Here is a 21,092-nt window from a genome sequence, read left to right on the forward strand (position 1 = left end):
TTATTTCAGGTTGTTTTTTGTGACTTTCTTTGTTACAAGGAGTCGCTTCTGTTAAAATTTGCTGCAGCACGCAGAGATCCTGCCCTGACACATCCTTTTCTTTTGATATTGTATTAATGATTTGTGAGCCTTTGTAGGTTCCTCTTGTTCAGCCATGATGATTGTTCCTGGTCATGCTATAACCAGCTCTTCTCCTTTATGTTCCAGAAAATTGCCTTTGCTGTTTTTTTTTTTGTTTGTTTGTTTGTTTGTTTTTTTTACAGAAGAGATGTAAAACACAAAACATTTTGTGCTTCATTGTAAATTTCTCACAACACACACAGTACATACCTGGTGCTGTTACTGATGGCAGTAAAACGTTGCAACATAAAACATTTGCTAGCCAGATACCACTAGAGATACACACACATTATTGATCTGTTTGAAGAAGGCTGACATAATTTGATATTTTAACTGATGCAGGGATAAGGATAAGAATGTGATGAATACATTTCCATGAACTTAATCTGTTACACATAAACACTGAAACATATTCTTGTGTGCCTGCACAGTATGTGTGTGTTATGTGCCCCTCTGTTGGTGTATACATGAATACCATCTCATTAGAGAGACTGTACCTTACCCCCTACTGTAGTTTTGTCTGGGATCTGGGGATCTCAGGACTGATATTTTAGCTATACTGTGTATGTGCTGTCTGGGTTCCAGGCTCTGACATCACCACCTATTTCTTAAGGAATCTGATGCCCCTGCTCAGATTGTTCTTCCTTGGGGTCTGTGTGACTAGTTGGTACAATAGGATGGTTGGATGCTATCAGGAGCACTGTGCCTGATCAACTGTAATAAGTATGTGATAGAACATTTCAATCTATGTTGTTTGAGATTTTCCAGGTATACTGAGTAGGCCTACATATGTGTATATATGAATTCTGTGTGTGTGTGTGTGTGTGAGAGAGAGAGAGAGAGGTGGGGATAATCCCTTGATCTCCATCAGAAGGTCTCAACGACATGCCAGTGCTGACTTTGGCCACAGGAGCCAGAACAGCCAAGGCGCCAAGGCAGCCCCATTCCACTCATGTGGTGCCAGCACTGTGGGCCTTAAACAAACAGGGTCAGCTTACAAAGACAAAGGAGTGACATGGATCCACTGGACTCTCAGTCAAGTCCTCAGATTTGCTCTGTTCATAAATCTGTCAGTCTCCCTGCACACAGCAGCTGGGGGATGGGCTGGGTTGGGGTGGGGTCAGAGGGGGCGTTATTATCCAAGCAGAAATGTATAATGTGTATTCAGTTTGTCTAAACTGCTTTGTTTGTTCTTGCCTTCTTATGATCACTTCTTGTTAGGAATACACACATACACACACACACACACACACACACACACACACACACACATATACATATACACACATATACATACACCCACAATTACCAAGAGAGAGTGCATTTTATAACATCATCTCGGCTCATACCTTGGACCTCAATTATCATCTTGAGAGTTTCTAAATCCTACATTAGATAAATGGCAATTGACTCTTTTCTGCTTCCTATAATAGAAGCAGCATCCTGACACTGCAAATGAGATAGAGTTCAGGCATTAGTATGCTGTTAATTTGACCCTAGGCGCCTCCATGCAATCAGATCTGAAGCCAAAGCACTTAGCCTATGCTAAGGATTAATGACGGCCATCTAAAACAATTTGGGAGCCAATCAGTTGAACTGAGGAGGGTAAATCTAATATGATAATTTATCTGCATCAATGCGACTCGCCTGGCAGGGAGGAGTATGCTAATTGCGCGACCCTTACCTAGTGACTGGATGCACACAGCTGGGTGTGCTTGCTCTAGCTCCGCTATTAGGGAACTTTGAGGGACTTTGGAGTTTGCTGAAGCGAGTTCTCCTTGGAGGGTGATGGGAAGTGAACCTCACCGCTTCACACTGAGCTTAGCCCTGCTCCCCTCAACCCCTCCATTTCAATTTCCATAATGTGCCCGCCTCCAATGACATGACAGCAAGGCGCAAATAAGTGTCTATATTGGTATCAGATGGAGATGTAGAGGATAGGGTTTTTAATATGGTTGTACGACCTCCCCAAGAGACCATTTTTGCCACTACAGAACATCAGTTACACAGTTACAACAATAGTTTCTTAATTGATTCGTTTAATTAGCCAGAGATGGAGTTTGCGCCACAGCCTGTCATCCTGTATCATAGGGGGGTCTCCTCAGCAGCCCGCATGGCCAGCCTCTTACCCCACACTAGTCAGACTTCCATTAAAGTGTAATTATATGTAAATGAAAACTACATAAAGCCCTTTTTAAACTTGACCACTGAAACAATACTGGCTTTCAGTTCCTCTTTTTTCTTTCTTCTTTTTTAACTGATGAAAAGAAAGCAAAGGAGCATTTTTAAAACACAGCAGCCAGACATTTTTATACTTCACATAGGACACATTTGAAATCTTTTGCCTACTTGTGAAAGACAAGCAGTTAATCAGTGCTTTTGATGGAGAGGTAACTCTGTAAATCAGTTGCCAGCTTTGTATTGTAGAGAGTGAGAGTACTTGGGTGAGTTGGGGGTTAGAAGGGAGGGTGGGGATCAGGGGGCCTGTATGGGGGTATGTAAGAGTTTCTATTTAAACTGATGCCTCTCAACAAAAACAGCCACCCCTCCAAATCCTATACACCCGCTCCCCCCTCCTCTCGCCTTGTTGTTTACCACAGGCCCAACTTCTCAAGCCTTCTTGGTATGAAGTTGGAGCCATAGAGCTAAAAGCAGGGGAGTGATTACAACTTCCTTCAGTGTGAATGGTGCAGATGTCGGCCTGGCCTCAGTGAAGCAGAACAATGCCCTCAAAGGCGTCTGGACACAATGGGCCTTTCTCCTCCGCCGGAGATGTCTCTCTATAGCAGCTTGCAGCGCGGGGATGCTAAGCAGGTGGCACACAGAGAGACAGAGACAGCCCCAGCCCTTTTAAGTTCCCTGAGCTGAAAAGCATCAGTGGGTACATGTGTGGAGGAGTTGCCGCGGATTGCTTCTGTGGTCAGTCTGGGCATTAGTGTCTGGAGGTGTCATTTAGCTGTGGATTAGCCAGGCTGCCTGTTCACTGGGGATTTTCCCCCATTGACGGACCACGGAGAGAAGCTGGGATTGATGCTCTCTGGCGTCTTTTTCTCTGATCTGCCACGGCTTGGTTGAAGATTGAGAGCTCTTTCACTCTCATATGAGGAAGTTAGTCCCCACCCTTTACACTCCCTCTCTCTCCTTCTCCCCTTTCTTTCCCTATTTCTATTTTTCTGACTCTCTTTTTCTGTATTTGTGCAGATGTAATATTAATCAGGAAGTGTAACTAATGAAACCAAATTTTGACTACAAAGCTCAAAAAGCAAAACTTGATTCTTATATTTGAAGCAATGTCTTAGATGACATAATATGATTGTACAGTGTGCATGTTTGTGTGTGTAAACACCACATGTTTGTGTACTAAAATGGAAGCACCCTGGTCTTATGGATTTGCAGATTTAATTATGACAGCACGAGCGTCCCACCGTGTGTTTACCACCGAGTCCCTCTCTATGGAGCTGAATAATTTGCTCTCCAATTCCCCAACTGTGTGGCATTACTGTGATTTTCCTGGGCCCAGTGGAGAGCAGTGGGGACCAAATGAAGAAGAGTCACCTGGAATCTCCTTCCAAGGTCTCGCAGAGTTAACATGTAATGAATAAATTAATATCTAATGAAGGAGAGGGCCACTATTACACTCACCCTGCACTCATGCCATCAGGAAAGATAGAGGTTGAAGACACTAAATACTGCAGTGGTTGCTGTGAATTAACAAACAACATCAAAAGACAGAAAGAGTGGTGCTAAATACTTTGTGTGTTCTCCTACTGTGCTCATTTGAGCAGAAGTTAATGTCATCTGTTCTTTCGTTCTTTTGTCTTGTTTGTGTTTTCATCTTGTGAGGTTCATGCTGGAGCTGTGCTTTCATCACAGTGAGGGCTGATTAAAGATTTTTGACTATTGTAAGTAATTTTTTTTTTTTCAAAAATAATTGTTTTAAAATAGTGAGCAATAATTTCTATTACTTTCTTGGCTGTGCTTTGCCTTTCAGATAGAAAAGAGTCTAATATTTCTATGGGTGATTTAGAGGCCTGCCTCTCAAGGATGAACATTCACACATAATTTTCCACTTAATTTGTCTTTCTTGCTCTTTCCCACTCTATGCACTTGCTAACCACCTCAAAATTCCTGCGTGTTATAGTATGTACAGTATTGTGTCTGGTGTGCGATGGTGGCAAAACAATATGCCTACAGATTTACCTTTCTTGTATCTTTTGTCATTGAGGGATTTAATGCGTCATTGGCACACGTGCAAGCTGAGTCCTGCTGGGCTGTTGCTAATGTCGAGGCCCCCTTGTGAGAGTACATTATCTCTGAGCCTTCCTATTATTCTGGAACAGTCTTTGACTTCTAATGTGCCTATCTACACATCCCCGGATATCTAGCATCATTATGAAGCAAACTAACAATCCATTATCCTCATATCTTGTCATTACAGCAAGCAATACTCCATTAGCTTAAGTTCTGTTTTTTAGCTTTCTTAATTTACATGAATGACAATTTGCTGTACAACAAGTACTGACACAAGATTTATCTGCATAAAGGCTATGTGTCACATGATAACAAACATTGTTTTCTCCACTGCAATTTTAGTAAAACAAAAAAGCTCCCATTTTAGGGACAGAAGATATAAACATCAAAACTGTCTTTGAGCTTGCAAAACAGCAAATGTGCTCTCCAACGTTGTTCTCACCATCCTCATATAATTAACAAAATCACATTGTCTAAAGAGGATAATGCTGTAAAAAAACAAAAAAACAACAACAAAAAAAAAAACTTTTCAGCAAATGCATCAACTTTTACACGAATTAAATTAACAGCTTTCTAAGGTAGTCTGTTTGTGTTCTATTTTGTCTGTCATTTAAATAAGGGAATAGTTTTTACATGCATATAGCACCTACTGCAATCTTCTCCCTGGCCAGACACCTTGGATATAAAAAAAATATCTGTTACAAAAAAATATTTTTCAAAGAGTGGTTACTATAACATAGTGAGAAGGCTTAGGCCTCTCTTGAATTGCTGCACTATAGTACAACAGAACAGGACACTGTGGGTACCTCTCCTACCTTTCAATGATTCTGCAGATTGCAGTTTCCTTCTCTATCTTTAATGTTTTTTTCTTCTTCATGAACAACAAAATTCTCTTCTTTTGGAACTAGACTGAAAATACTGTGAGCACAAACCTCTCAGGTGAAAATCTGGTCTCAGTATCTGCACTTGTGTTAAGTTTTCCCTAAACTATGTTTTTTATGTGATAGTTGTATAAAAAGAACCAGAAATTATTAAAAATTTTAAGCATTTTATGTTTTCATCATTGTGTGACTGCATCTGGCAACACTATTGGCAGACGTGCACATGAACAATGGAGGAAAACTGGAATAGTGTATATAAGTGGAAGTGGCTTCACAGATGAGGCAAGGAAACTAATCAACTAGACCAATCAGTGTCTGTGTTGAATGTAAACAAGATAGCTACTAGAGGTGAGACATATTAACCTCTACCCTGGATCAAATATATTTTTAGCTCTAGTGAGCATTCACACAGCACTTTGATCCAGTGCCCATGCACAGAGAAAATCAGTGCTGACCTGCACGTTACCCGACTCCTCAGAGGAAATACCAGAGCTTTCTCTGGCCATAGTGTACAATACAATAAATGTAGGAAGATAAAGAGATTAGGGGAGAAAATGAGGGTAATGACTTGTATAGTGGATAATTTTTAATTGGCCACAATATAAGTGAGTGATAACTGAGCCTTCAGTGCATCAACAACACTCTGTGGTTAAAGTGAAATCAGCAGTGTCTTCCCCAAGTGCTGCAGCATTGTATTAAAAGCCTTTGCGCTGGGGATGTTTGTATTTGAGTCTCACAGAATTTCACGGTTCATTGTTTATTTAAAGCTCTTGAAATGTTGCTTTCCCTTTCCTTATTCAGTGTCACTCACAAATCCTTGGTGGCATTAAAGATCTGGCCACAGGCATCGGACTGCAGAGACACCAAATGATCAAAAAGTAAGAGACAGGTCTATTTTCTTAGTTAGAACCTTGTCATTATAACGTCAGCACAACACAATTAAATTAGAAAACAGCTAAAACAGCATGTGACTGATTAACACAGCCTGGCTGTTAAATATGCAAATGTAAAATTATGAAAACAAAAGAAAGTTACAGTGAAACAAATAATAGTGGCCAACACTGAGAACTGACAGAAACATAAGGAATAAAAGTGAAAGTTTATCCAAACATAATCATATCAGTTGAATTACATTTTTTGGACAAATTTCAAATGATTGAAAATCTATTTCTGGGTTATGCTGCACATTCTGAATGAACTCGCTACAAACTGTAAATCAGATTCTATGTCACACTGTTGATGCTGATGATGTATTTCTGAGCCCTTGAAATGGTGCCTATAATAAGCCTGATAGGGCTGAGGATGACACTATTTGCCATAGACTTGTTCCAGAGATGCAAGGCAAAAGAACGATTTGTAAGTGCAATTAGATTCCCTGATACTGAGTGTAAAAGTGAACTCTCCTTCTCCACAGGAGTCAGGGATGGCACATGTACTATACCTCTGTCTCAGATTACACAGATAATACTCGGTTACGATTCCCTTGGCAGCAGAGGTGAAAACCTTTTACATATGTATGTATGTATATATATATATAAAGCATGCAACATCACCTCTATCACCTTCCCCTGGAGTATGGCATATTTTATTGAAGAGTAACAAAAGAAACCCTTTATATTTTATTATATTTTAGGGCATATTCTGTCAGCAGTAAATGCAATATGTTGCCTCAGAGCCATGAATTATCTATTAAGTATTCAAATTCAAGCATGATATTTTCACTTCACAATTCCTTCTTATAGTCTGAGAGTAATACCTGTTTTTTTTTTCTTTGTACAGACTGGCAGGTGCATGTTCCCCCACCATAAATCTGTAGTGTTTTACAAGCAGAACCATCAGCACCACACCAAAAACAACAATATATGTCACTGCTCTCCCTATTCTTGTGACATGTTTGTGCAATGACATCACCGACCACCGGCTGATTAATCACTCTGATGGTCCATTCTTAGGCAAGAGGGCACTGCAAGGTCACAACCTTGAAGCTAAAGGGGAAATGGTTGCAATAAGCAGGGGGTCATCCTTCTGCAGATTCTGCCAGGGATAACACCACCCCTGCATCACCTGTGACTAACTTACTGTCCTCCTTCACCAACAGGGAGAACAGCAAGAGGTCCTCTCCCCTTGTGCTCCCAAGACAACAGTTTGGCCCAAGAGAACAATAAAACAGTGTCAGTTTCTACAGGAAAATAGAGGCAAAGTGAAAGAGGAAACAATTCGTCCATAACAGGACACACGGCCGTGGAGGATAACCTGCCTTCAAAGATGCCGGGGTGGTGTATCAGAATAGTTTAGAGGTGGCGCACTTCAAAAGGCTTGGTGCAGCTCCCATACCGAGTCGTTTTTCCTGCTATTCTTGTGGGTTGGTTTTGGGTTGCTATAAGTAGCCTGCATCCTGTCCCTCTGTGGTCTCAGGTGGATAGGTTTTGTTTTTGTAGCTGGGGCCGGGCCTTTAATGGCTCTCTGTGCTTCCACTGCTTCTGTTGGCAGGACTGATTGGCTTGTTAGCAATGTACATATATATCATATGAAAGAACAACAAAACTCCTGTCTAATCCACAGTGGTGTAGTGAGGGCAGCACAGGATCTGGATATTTTATCATGTTATGTTGCATTTGTTTTTTATTTTATTTTATTTTATTGATGGCCAAAGTTCGACTCTCTAGCAGCTAGCAATCCAGCTACTAAATAGCTGGTTAATGTCTCCATGAGCAGTGAGGACAAGATCCAGTAACAACATGATATTACTGTGTATGATCATGATCACAGTTAGCAGTACAGTCACAAACTTCATTCACTGAGAAAGGGAGACCTTGTAAAGACTGTTCATCAAATACAGTGAGTCCCCGGAGATACTACTGCACAACTGGTAACAATCACTATTCACATGCATTTCCTAAGTTTTAGTCTACAATAATGATGATGATAAGATTCACTTATGCAATTGTGCCTGAAAGGATGATTTAACAAGGATGCACATGCAATTTGCTCAATATGCCCTGCCGCTCTATAGGACACAGGTAGCACGACTACCTTAAGTACCACTACCAGTGACATGGTGTGAGTGCAGAGCATAGTGCAGAGATGTCTTCTGCCTCCTTCTCACCCTTGGATTCAGCTCTGGCTAGCCCCAGCAGTACCCTTAGCAATATGACTGGTGGGTATCTTTAAATTGAACTGTTAAATGTGTGAGGTGTTATAGAGATGTAACTGGAGACAGAAAGAAAGACTTATTTAAGGCAAGGCAAGGTCCAGGCCCTGGTTTTGTTTTATCTTTTATCTTTTTTTTTTCTTTTTTTTTTGCACTTCATCGGACTTGTGAAAAGGCCTTTTTGTGAAAGGGCCAAGTGTGGAAGTTAAAAAGAAACAGCATAAATGAGATGCTTACTGAGTTGCAGTACAAGAGAGACAAAAATGTGAAGTTTAGTTTATATAGGATTTGCTGTCTGCTTAAAAAGAACTGAAGAAATAAAACCAAGCCATCTGTTCCGTACTGAATTGCATAGCATCATATGATGATTTCAGCTTAGATCCATCATTGCATCGAATCACGCTGGATTTGCATTGTGTTGAATCCAATCCTGTTAAATTGCACTGCATTGCAATAGCACTGAATCATACTGTATTGCATTAGTAGTTGTTTCATATGTATCTTTAATGTATCAAATCGCTGGCAATGCATGCATCTCAGTGATGCAGATACACATCCCTAATCTACGAAAGACATATCATTGAAATACAACACAGTGATCTGAGCAATAACAGCAAATTTAAATGAAAGACCAATAACATTTTAATAAAGAGGATATCTGAGACTTGTGGTTTGTTAATGTCTTCAAATCCTCTTTGTCCTTGTGTGAGAAAGCATCTGCTCGACGCTTGTTGTAAGTGTCACTGTATCCGCCTTTATCCTCTAGAACCTCCTGGATAAATACAGGTCTGAGGACGTGCCAGTCTGCAACTTTAGTGGACCTTCCCCTTCCGTCTGTCTGCCTCTGGCCTCTCCTCATGTTCTCCCCCTTTCAGAGCTTTTGTGTCCTTTTGAAACATCTCGTCCATGTTGATCAGTGGTGGTCTGCTGGTTCCCCCTGCTCCTCCCACAACACTCAGAGGCACACATGGTCCATTGTTCGGAGCACCAAGCCTGATTAGCGTGTGCGCACCAAGAGGGTTGGTAGGCAAGCCACTTAGTGGAGTAAATGACCTCTATGGTGTAATTACGTACAGTCTGTGGTAACCTGGTGGTCTAAATTCTGGCCAGAGTGCACCTCTGCTCCCCTTGTCCCACCTGCACCTTTGTTAGCCACCCAGGGAGGACTGGGTGGCTAACGTAGTCTCCCATGCATGAGTCTCTCTCTTCCCTTCAACCTCCCTTTCCTCTTAATAGCTTTCAACTTTGTCTGGCTGTCCTCGCCACTGCTCTGAACCGTAGGTCAGCCTCCCAATTAATCACGGCTTCTGGTGATTACAGGGTGAGAGGGAAAGTGGCGGAGTTTGCCTACTGTGTGGCGGGTCCAAACACGGCAGCTTGACTGTTTATTTAACCATGTTAGTACCTCAGGTTAAGTATGTTCATGCCATTGTTTCCTCATGACCCATGACCTCTGCTGCCTGAAATGAATCACGGCAATCATGTCTTGAGAGTTCAAGGTATTTTTTTTTTTTTTACCTAGTTTTAGTTTACAGTTTATGGTGAGATAAGATAAATTTTTAGTGTCATGACATACTTATTGGCAGGATACAGTACCTAGGTTTTTTTTTTTTTTTTACTCATTGTTTTACCTTGTAGGAGACAAGCAGAGCCCAACCCAGAAAAGGGGGGAGGAAATCACACCAGCAAACTCACAGATGCTAACGGGTGCAATCACAGTCTCGTATCCTGATTGTGCAGTTGGTAGTGTGGACAATGAGGGCGGAGAGAGGGAAATGTGCACGGCAGCTTTCCATTATGAGATAGTGTGTATTACTGTAATCCAGAGGGCCTCCTGCTCGCTGTGGCGTGTGCCAGACTCCTGGGTGGGCAATCTCAGAGACAGTGGGGAGGCCCAGCTTATTTCTGGGCACATTTGGCATGGCCTATATGGCTGTTACAAGAACTAGAAGTGGAACAGAAGTCATAAAAAGACATTTTGATATTTTGGGGGAAACTTTTTAAGTGTTGGAGGTGAAAGGTGCAGTTTATCTATTTTTGTTTTTTTTTTTTTTTTTTTGCTTTTAAATTTTGTGACATGAAAAATGAGTGGGTGGTTCAAACAACTCACTCTAAAACATGTAATCATTAGGAATTATATAGTTTTCAGCCAATCATGGTTTGTGTCCTGCTCTCTTGTCAATGTGTTTATTGAACACTATGCAATACTGGCTGACTCTTTAAATAGCACTCTTGCAGTCATAAAAAGTGTTGTGTCACATTTTTTTGTTTTGTTTTTACAAATTGAAAAAATACAAATTACAGGCAAAATTGCAAAATCTGCACATATGACAAGGTTAATGTGGCTTTTGATACAGTTTGTAATTGGTCTCTGGCTCCTGTCACTTACTTTCTTGTGGTTCAGTTGTCAGAGACCCTCACAGTATGAAAGCCCATGCTGCCCTGAAGACCACTTGTTGGAAGACTGCTGATCCTCTCAAGGTCTGGAATGGCCTCAGGAGACTCTGAAAGCCTGTCGATGTTCTGTCACTAAGCTTATCCCTGTGCTGATGGCACCAGGCTGGCACTGGAGCATTGCTCTCTGCTGAGATAGAAAGAGATGGTTGGTGTCCCACTGGAAATGTGTCTCATGCCTGTTAAGGTGTCTGCAGGAACATTGGCACAATGCTTTTTGAGGGCTTTGCTACGAAAACACAACATGAACACAACATGTTCAAGCACACACAAACAAGCACATTCACAAATGTACATTCAAATAATCACATAGTTAGGCAACAATTAAAAATAAGCTTGCATTTTCTCTGGTGAGTTACTTGAGGAGATTATAATAAAATAAATAAATTAAAAAGAAAATAATATATTCATTGCATTCAAATAAAAATTATTCATTACATATTAAGTATATATTGCTTGTGTATCTACATACCTCACACACATACACACACACAAATATATAGACTGACATCATCTTTATGACAGAAGGTTTGAATCTCACATCACTGAGGTGCTTGATTGCCACAGCTACTGAAACAACAATGATGATTGTCCACAGGTCATAACCTTGCGTGACCTGAGTTCAGGGGGAGGTTGTCTGGGGTTTCCTGAGAATAATAAGTGGGAAATCTTCACTTCCCAGACCTCCCAGTAACCCTACCAAGCGGGAGATTTATGAGGCTCGACGAGGAGTCCCCTGATTGGCTTTACGACAGGACTTCCACTATGTTCTCTACTACTGTCACTAGGGGGTCTTCAACTCTAAACTTGTTCTGAGTAAGTGTAATGCTCAGAGAGCGGTTTGAAAATAATGAAGTATACTGTGTGTCTGTTGCACTGTGCCGCTGCTCCATTATGTGCTGGTGCACAGTAGCCTTTTAAACTCATAAACTGAAATATACTATGCTTGCATGGATGACCACCTGACTTTCACTCTGATAGACACATACACATGCACACTCACAGGCACGCACTGGCACTAGTGGAGACATACATGGGTCACCTGTCAGGTCATGCCCACCCACTGGTCAGCCCTGCTGTATGATTGCATTGATTATGTGCTTGCCTGCAAGCATGCATTCAAGCATGTTCATTTTAGCATCTGTACCTACTCTATCTGAGCATGTTTTAAGATCTGTGTGTGTTTCTGTGTTGCGCTGTGCTTGCATGTCCAGGGAACAAAGTCATCATGCGTCGGCTCAACAGGATCATAGCTTGACAGGATAATCATGAAGATGTTAGATCACTCTTGTTTTGCTGTTAGCTTAGGCATCAGACCTTCCCTTACAGTAAGGAATATCTTCAGCCATCTGGATTTTCATCCCACAAAAATTGCTGTCAGGTGACAGCAGCTGACCCTGATGCAAACATATGATCTGAACCACCGTGTGAGGAAATAATTAGTCAATAGTAAGTATTTATGAACCAATATGTCATGGAAAGACAAAGAAAGCCCTACTAGCCAACCTTTTCTATGCCACTGTGAACCTCATTAACAATCTCATCATGCTTGGAATACAAATTAAGAACATGTCTGTGAAAAGTTGCAACATGAACTGCAACGTCCTGCTTCGCTTTGCTTTGTTTTGCACTGGTGTTGTCAGCTCATTGTCCTTTGCTTGTGCAAGTAAAAATAATTGTTTGATGCAAAAGAATAAGGAGAAACCACAGTAAGTAAGTGAAATCATTGATGTCCTATAATTTCCTAAACAGAAGCTGATTGAGAACTACAGGCAATTGTCAGCCATAGACATTCAATTCCAGGTTAACAGTACCTGCCAGGGGACTGCTGGCTTGTTTGTCAGTGTCTTAAGGCCCACTCTAGACTTGTGTCTCCATGTCAGTAGGTAAGGAACAGCCACTACCCCTCTACAAAGAGAAAGAGAATAATAAAAGAGAGAGATGACTGTAATACATTCTGTGAAAGCCAGAGTTGTGCCAAACATAATTTAATGTTCTTTTTTATTATGATGACCCTTCAGATCTCATCTCTTTTGTTTTTTTTTAACTGTGTACTGAATACTGTGCAGCCCACAAGTGACCCACAAGTGCTTTAAATGAATATGGTCTGCTAATCGCTGTGAGAAGACACCCTGGGAGCAACCATGAAATATGTGCAAGGACCCATGACCACCGAGATAATAACCCTGCCCAGACCCACCCCCACGCCCCCACCCACCTTTCTTCCACTTCTTTTCCACCCAGGTTTGGAGTGGCTCATGTCTGGCACAGATGGTAAGATGAGGCCCATGTACAGTATCTCCTGGTACAGTAGAGGGGAAGAACAGTGTCTCAGGAGTAATATAAGGATGAATAAGAATTGTTATCCTTCCAGTATAATTAGTAGTTTTATTTTGATTAGAGTTGTAGTGAATCAGGATAATAAACAGGCACATCTTCATGCATATACACCAATATGCATGTGTGCAAAAATGGATTTACGTCATGTCTGTATGCTGGCACACAATGATGTGCATTTGACCATGAAGGTTTATAATCAAGACTCTAAATACTAGCTTCACTAGGCAAGTGTTGGCTGTTTCCTAGCAGGGATTTTTGTGTGTAGGAGCTTTTTGTGTTCATGTGTCGAAGCCACATCCAGGGCAGGAAAGAAGAGAAGATGGGGGCAGCTCTAATTAAAGCCAAAGGAAGAGTGTCATCTGCTGTGAACTCGCAACTAGGGGCCACAGCAAATCAATGGACAGCCAGAACTGTCATCATCATCAACAGCTCCCGATCAGAGCAATTGGAGGGGAACAAAGAGGAATGAGAAAGACTCTACCAGGAAGCTCCTACCACCTGTGCAGAGCAAGAGAAAGCGGGGGAGAGGAGAGAGAAACACAGAGAGAACAAGATAGTGACGCCATGGTTCAAGCTATTGTGAAACGCTGGAGATTTATCGTTTCTTAGTTTAGTACAGGCAATTTTGTCATCATCACCGAGGACATCTATTTTGATAAACAAGGGTGCAATTGTATGAACATTGGCTGTGATCACGATGATCTAATGACCCTTTAAAAAAATATTGATTTTTTTAGCCCTTGCTAGGGGATCAAACTGCTGCATATGGTGAATTCTAGTAGTAAATGTTCCTGGCAATATAAAAAGTGTTCCCAAAGAGCAGATTTAGACCATTGAACCCTGTAAGAGGTATCAGTGCTCTCCTGTCTATGTGAACTGCGCCTCTTGGCCAGCAAACCAAGGGAGCGCTGGATCAGATTCTTACGCAAACACAAGCACATAAACGGCATGTTCTCATGGCATTAGCATTCCAAATGTTTTTCAAGACGAATGTGAATGCGACTATTTTTGTCTCATAACCCGCTCTCTCGGATAACTCCCTTTGAATAAATGAATTCTGACAAGGGGAATCTGCATACAAAAACACAGCGGGTTTGGAGGCAGCGGCTGGTCCACTGGTGAGGGCCTCTGATGCTCTCTCTGAATCTCCTCATTCACCGCCTGCTCCTTATGGACTTATGGTTCTTTAAATGGCTGCTTCTGTTTATCCCCTGTTCACACTGGAGGCTAGTGAGGCAGTGAGGCATACAGCCGCACATTAAATCCTCTGTGCTCCTAGTTGGCACCTGCACATTATTTTATCAGCTAAATCTCACACAGAAACTTCAGAAATTCCTGAATTTTGAAGATGTTCCTAAAATGTTGCGGCACAGATTAGTGAGGAAAGACTGAAAACATCCTGCCTTTCAGTGGGATCAAATTTACTGTGTGTTCACAGCGATTCTACTTGACTGATTACTAATGTGACATTCTCAGCTTTGAAAATACAAAGTTTCTGAGGGCTCTGAGCAGGGGCGTAGCACAAAAATCTGGACCCTGTGCATGCGCAATGTCCGTGGCCCCCCTTCCTTTGTTAATGCATCCATTCTCATGTATATACAAATAAGTAAATCACCAACTAAGTACAAGTTTCTATGGTGGGTATTAGAATCGTTTTTAATAATTATAGTATTAATTTTCTCATTGTTATTTAGGTATTTGTAATGCATTTGTGGTGATGGTGACCTGCTTCTCTCTGTAGCTTCTGAAAATGAGGGCAAAGTTGCTTGATTTATTAGTAAGCTAATGATTACTGTCAGTCTACAGTAAGTGCCAATATCAAGCAATTCTAAAATAGTTCTAGGAAATTGCGTTTTTTGATTAAGTGATTTATTTTTCTTTTCAAAAAAATATTTTCCTTGGGGGTATTTTTTCCCCCTCAAATTGCTTTCTTTATTGCTTCCATCTTTCTTTTCCCTTTTTGTTGCCTGACTTCACTTCTTTAGGGCATGAAGAAGACATGATTACCTAGAAGTTCTCCTGGATCATCGGCACAAGCACCTAGTCTGTAGATAACTATTTTTGTCCAACCGTACCAGTGGAGTGGACTTAACCTTGCGTTCCTTCCAGAGGGGGGAAGAGCTCCCGGTGGGCTCAAAGAAGCCCAAGCTTTTACTAAGCTTTTAATTCCAATCTTCTGTATGGGGGCCGGGGTGGTTAGTTCCACTATTTCTCCTACTGTGATGCCCCTGACTTCAACTTCACAAATAGTGAAGTGTGCTGATGTTTTTTTCCAAATATTTGGGACAGTTTTAAATTCTTATATAAAATTTCTAGGCTTTTGAAAAAACACCACTCACCGTCTTTAGAGCTGAAAAATGGCTACATACATTTTTGATATCAGTCATGGTATTTAAATATCATGTATTTGACTTTCCTGTGTTGAAAATATGAGCTAAAGGGTCCCATTTGAAGGCAGCATTGTGTATTACATTGTTTCTCAGAGGAGAAGATTCAGCTGGATGGTAATTATATATTAAAGTCACCTGTTCAAAAGTGCACATGAGCATGGCGCTGACTGTGTCTATAATTTCACAGCTAAGATTAAGATCTGGCATAAATTAAAGCGTAAATTATAACCAGATTATCATACAATACAAGTCACTCTGTCTACAGCAATTAATTGTCGTCTGCCAAATATGCGGACAAACCTACCAACAAGCTTTGTTTTATTCTGCATAAACCTTGCATTAGGAGACTGTAATGCTATTGGCACTTTACTCATCATCTCATGTGGTGCTGGTGGGCATATAGAGCAGACTCCTCAAAGCAGTGCCATCTCCATATGTTTATGCCGATAATCTTTTATCTGCCATCCCTGACTCTGGTTCACTCCCTTCCTCGCCTGTGGCAACAATTTTATTTCTGCATCAATTAGCACAGTGATTAATACAACAAGCAAACAGTTTAGACGTAGTGGCACACAATTAACATCTTTCCCCACCATAAAGGGTATGCTAAACACTCACACCACCAACCACTTCCTCTGTCTGGAATCAAGAGAAGTGTTTATTTCCTAATTCGTACGCTCTGGGATGGAAGTGGAGTGGGCCTGGCTTTGTGCTATGCCATTGCCACATTAATCTAATTATAGATAACTGAAAATGAGTCTTGCAAATCAGGAGTGTGTGTGACACTCCTACTCTCCCCCACCCCTTAACACACACACACACACACACACTAACACGCGCTCAAATTGTCCCCTAAATAGGAGTGAATGAGAATGCCTTTGCTTTTCAATGTGCTGCCACCACGCAAGTGCCAACCCTCTCTTCAAATGCCAACATCGCTGGTGAAAAGGCACCATTCACTTGCTTTTGTATCCAAACTTGTTAGTGACTTACTTTTACCACCTACCCCCCGACTCTTTTCTCTTTTCCTGTTTTCTAATTACAAACCCATTGGCACCAGGAGGGTGTGCATGGGTAAATAGAGCTGTAGGGGCCTGTCATGTGCGTAGTAGTGGAGAGAAGTCCTCGCAGCGCTGAGGGATGAGATGATTTGTTGTGATTGACAGCTACCTTGAGACCGGCCCTGATGGAGTTGTCAAAGCTGTATGCTAACAGCCTGTTTCCTTGCTACTGCAGATGTACTCTGCTCCGCTGTACTGCACACACACACACACACACACACACACACACACACACACACACACGCAGAGTGTTTTCTAGCATTAGGCACATCATGGGAACTCAAATATTTATTAGGACAATGGTTTTTAAACGCAATAGGAGAAGAGATTGTCAGATTTCAAATCGAATTGCGCTTTTGGGGTTATTCTAGTATAAACAAGCATCTTGTACTGACAGCTTCACACTGCCACCTCTTCCATATCACAGTCTTGTTTTTTCTACAAAGCCAAGACAGAGCTGTATTTGAGGGTGCCGTCTTGGGCTAACACCGGGTGTGTGAATACAATGGCAATCCTACATCTGGGAACTCAGTGGGAAAACTATCCTATTTCTCACTTGTGCTGTTAGAAGAGGGTGTTCATTTTTACAAGGTGTATAGTGTTACTACGAAATGAAGTTGTGCAAAATTCCCTGTGAAAATCTGGTTATGAGCGTTAGCTATGATTTTGACTGGTACTATTCATCACATGGGTCCACAGAGAGTCAGCAGAGCAAGTTTGTTTATGGTGGGCAGAATCCCTTCCCACCCCTAGTAAATGTAACAGGAGAGTGAGAAAATCTGTCAGTAAAGACAATTATAGTTTTTTTTTTTTTTTTTTTTAATTCTAAACTTATTTACTGTTTATCCAAATTAAATTTAGTGTAGATTTATTTCTTTTTGTGAATGTACAGAATAAGCAGTAAAATGTGTTTTCACCACATCTAAACAGATTTTTGTTTATAAATTAAGTTGTACAGTTTCCCTTAGGGGCAAAGTAGGGCTTAATTGCTCTACTATGTTTTGACGTGCTGTGCAGGCATTGTGATGTAGTGTGAGAGTAAGTTTGTCCAGTGGCTTAAAGGAACTGTAGCAAGGGGAAAGGTGTGTCACTGGTTCAGAGGCTCTTGTTCTGTAATACAGGCTCAGCAGGGAATAAAATGACCAGCCTCGCTCTGCACTTGGTCACCGGATTTCTCCTCTGGCCCCAAGTCTTTTTATTTTCTTCTCTATCTTGTTTTCCCTCACTCCTCGCTCTCTTTGCAGTTATTCATCTCGGGGAAACAAAAGCTAAGTGTTTAGCTGTGAGCCAGATCAAGGGCCTGCTTCTTCCTCCCAGGAAAAGGTGGAATAACAAATATGGCCGACGTTGAAATCAGCCATACCTTCTGTTGGCTCCAGACTCCCACATCTGTGCTGCACCTCTCTCTGTCTCCCACACAGCTGCTGCTGAGGCTGGGGAGGCTTCAGCCCAGTGCCTCCCAGCTCCCATTGCCTGGGAGTCCCCTGGGAAGCAGCTGACTGGCACCCAGACTGCCATTCAGATGATGGATCCTACCAGGAGAATCAGACATGACAGGGGGAGGTGAGGCTGCAGGAGTGGCCACCACTGAACCTGAGGACGAGGGGCAGATGCGGTCAGCTGTCTCCGCTCTCTGTGTGGGTGCTTGTGTGTGAGCATTTGCACGCAGATATGTTATATGTTAGCATATGTGTAAGTGCACACATTTGAATGCCCATGTCTGTGGGTGGTTGTTTTGGCACACATAGTAAAATCTTTTTTTTTTTCACATTCTCCATCTGGACCTGAAGTATTTCGTTAGCTGTAGAATGTTACATTTTTATTTTGAAAGCTGACAAAATATCAGCAGTGTTTGACTTTTAATGTTTGTCGTGTCTGCTATTGGACTTTCCCAAAACTGTGACAGATGCCAAATGACACATGTTGGGGTTGTACGAGTACATACCAAACCAAGTTGAAAAGAGACAAGTTGATTTGAACAGAAGTGGAAGAAATTACATTTTCACATACGATTTTCACATAAGATTCACATAGCGTCCTTTCACAGAACTGTTAACCAGGGAACAGCAGGTGAGTCCATTGCACTGTATCTCTAATTTGTAAGTTTAAATTATTAAAGAAAAGAAAAAAAAAAGAAAAGAAAAATAAATAAAACTTGTTTAAAACATTTTTACTGAGCTCAGCATATTGTTTTGTCATTTCTGGCACGACCAGCTTGATCTTGTGATACCAGCTGGATGAAAGCTTCATTCTTGCCCTGCGGCGTCCTGCTGTGCCATTGCCTCAACCAGACACTGTGATGGTAAGTGACTGCTGTAATTGTTCTGCTCCCAGCTCTTACACTTCATCCATCCAACTGGCTCCTTCCTCTTGGTCGTGCCACATTGCCCTCATGGGCCGTCTTGGCATGGACCCGTGTCCCCCCCACACCCCACACCCCCAACACACAGATTTAACACGACTATACAGTTTTATTTTGATGTGTAGCACTTACAGAACTCTCATCCTTGTATCAATACTATCAAGGTGCATTAAAAATGTATCATTCAACAAGAAATGTGTATTGATCTGATGTGTTTGATGTTGTAAATGAATTTCTGTATTTTTGCATCATCAAAAATGATGTGTAAAAAAGTCAAATTAATTAGTTGATTCACACAAATGATATAAATACATTTTGCCACTTACCTCTTGTGGTAAGGTGGTATACAATTTCTGCACATCAGTACAATGGGTGTAAATAGAATTTTGTTGCTCAAAGCATCAAAATCTTCTTTTTCTTTCCAGAAACTATGTCCCTGTTTAGTTTTTTTTTTTTCTCTCTCTCTCTCTCTTTACTAGAAATTGCTCCAGTGACAGCTACTGATGGGAGAAGTCAGTGGATATTGTAAGCCCTGGGTAGATAAAACCAAGGCCACATAGCTGGGTAAAAAATGAAAATATGTGTGTTTTGCATGTGCAGTTGAAGTGAACTGACCTTCTGAATATTTTTTTCAAGAGACAGTTTTTAGCGATATTTTTATAAAATGAAAAAAAAGGAAGATAACTACATACATAATGATATTATGTTAAGTAAGTATTTATATCACTAAATCAAACTGTTCACTTAATCAGTGTGTTTTCTTCACCGTCATCTCTCTGAGAGATTATGTATGCACTCAGGTGCTCTTGTTGGCTCATGTAGACTTGCTGACTATGCCTGCACACACATACACACACACACACAAGAAAACAAGCAGACGAGAGGGGAGATAAAGATGAGCAGAGGGTTTCTCACTGTACTGTACATCAAATATTAAATTGTTTACCATGGCAAATAGACTCATCTTATCCCAGTCTGTTTGAAGTGACAGTCATTGCTGCGAGAAGTGGGTAAAGTGGATCAGCCCTTGTTGTATAGTGGGGACCTACTACTGTAAGAGACTCATTTACTGTTCACACTGTTGTGTCTCTTATTCATACACTCTTGCTGGAAAGGCACCCACCCTGCATTAGTCAGGACTGACATTGATATTTTTGCTTTTGGGTGTTGACGTTGGAACCCTGTAGTGGTCTCTGCTTGTTTGCTTATGTAATAATCGTCATACAGCAAAGAGAAGGAGGAGGAGGAGGAGAGGAAGAGACAAGAAAAATCAGAGAGGAATGGTAAACTGTTCCACAGAACTAAGATTGTTTTTTTAAAAAAAAAATCTGCATCTATCACCCCATCCATCCATCACCACTCCTTCTCCCTTTACCTACAGTGTATAAATATACACAAACCCACACACACATGCATACACACATACAGAACACACTCAAACCCAACCTTAGGGATTTGTGTGTCTGGCTTTTATCTTGCCTAACCACCAGTAGTCAAGTCAGGAACCTAGTGAATAATTCACTATATTTACCTGCTCCTCTCTTCAAGACTTATAATGTTTGTATTGCAGTGCAAGTAAATGAATAAATAAATAAATAAATGAAGCACTAGGTGAACATGTGAATACATAAATAACTAAAGGAGCAGCGAGGCAGGCCGGTGTCTCAGCCAGAGGTATGTTGCCATCTTCTGGTTTTGGAGTCAAACTTCAAGGAAGGAAACATTTTTGCACCTGAGACCTTCAGTGCTCCATCTTCTATATTTGTGACTTATATGTAAATGAAATGTGTCTCTTCATTGGCAGCACTGTCCCAACCAAATTATACTTAAAAAGGTAAGTAGTGTTGTTATTTTTTTTTTTTCTTTTAGCATGAAAATGTATTGACAGATGAGTCCCTTGTTACCACTTGTCTAGTTCAGTCAGGGTTCACTTTCACCACGTTCTTCATTCCTTTAATTTGAAATTTGTCTAAATGTACTGCATATCAACAAATCATCAATGAATGTAATCAATGGAATTATGCTAATCTTGTTATGCAAGGATGTATTTTTTGATGGGTGATTCAAGGGTCTACTTTAAGG

General features: G+C 41.1%; 1 long non-coding RNA gene across 2 annotated transcripts in view; it reads left to right on the forward strand.

Moving 5' to 3' along the window:
* LOC108901223 (uncharacterized) overlaps positions 1-19,969 on the forward strand; it is a 101,714-nt gene extending 81,745 nt beyond the window's left edge. For both annotated transcript variants that reach the window (XR_007813679.1, XR_001963863.2), the window contains 2 exons: positions 18,070-18,950; positions 19,490-19,969. This is a non-coding gene — a long non-coding RNA (uncharacterized LOC108901223). The remainder of the gene's footprint in view (positions 1-18,069; positions 18,951-19,489) is intronic.
* Positions 19,970-21,092: the final 1,123 nt, after the last annotated feature.

Source organism: Lates calcarifer, linkage group LG1, assembly GCF_001640805.2.
Source record: "Lates calcarifer isolate ASB-BC8 linkage group LG1, TLL_Latcal_v3, whole genome shotgun sequence".
Classification (NCBI taxonomy): Eukaryota; Metazoa; Chordata; class Actinopteri; family Centropomidae; genus Lates; species Lates calcarifer.